The sequence below is a fragment of the Colobus angolensis genome, unplaced genomic scaffold, assembly GCF_000951035.1.
Source record: "Colobus angolensis palliatus isolate OR3802 unplaced genomic scaffold, Cang.pa_1.0 Scaffold191, whole genome shotgun sequence".
Classification (NCBI taxonomy): Eukaryota; Metazoa; Chordata; class Mammalia; order Primates; family Cercopithecidae; genus Colobus; species Colobus angolensis.
This window is the reverse complement of record NW_012115055.1, coordinates 6,513,438-6,514,156: the sequence shown is the minus strand read 5'-3', so window position 1 is coordinate 6,514,156 and position 719 is coordinate 6,513,438.

Below are 719 nucleotides of genomic sequence, written 5' to 3'. Positions count from 1 at the left end.
GTAACATGTGCTACCATAAAGTCAGGGTTATTCCATATCTGATCCTTGATAATATCTGATAGCTCTTTTGTAATATGTGTGTTTGTTTGCAATCTTACATCCCAAAACGAATATTTCAAGCAGCTTCCACTCCTAAAAGTCCTTGAATTTTACTTTTCTTGATCATCTCACTGAGAACAAGTTTGGTCGTATTATAGTCAAAGCTTGCATATACAAATACAACAATCTTTAACCGGTGTAGCAATATTAGCTCCATTATGTGGCTACTCTTCAAAAAACTTAAATATCCACTCCAAAGTTCATAAATTGCCCTGGAGATAAAATACTTTTTAAAATCAAATGATTTAAATAACCATTCAAGATCTGAAGTTTTCCTGCATCTGAACATGTATGCCATGTATATTATCTCCATTTCTATTACCCAAGTTGAAATATAATTCTCAAAAATATGTCAGCTGGGCATGGTGGCTCACGCCTGTAATCCCAGGACTTTGGGAGGCCAAGGCAGGTGGATCACCTGAGGTCAGGAGTTCGAGACCAATCTGACCAACATGGTGAAACCCCTTCTCTACTAAAAATATAAAGTCAGCTGGGCATGGTGGCGCATGCCTGTAATCCCATCTATTTGGGAGGCTGAGGCAGGAGAATCGCTTGAACCCTGGAGGTGGAGGTTGCAGTGAGCTGAGATGGCGCCATTGCACTCCAGCCTGGGCAACAAG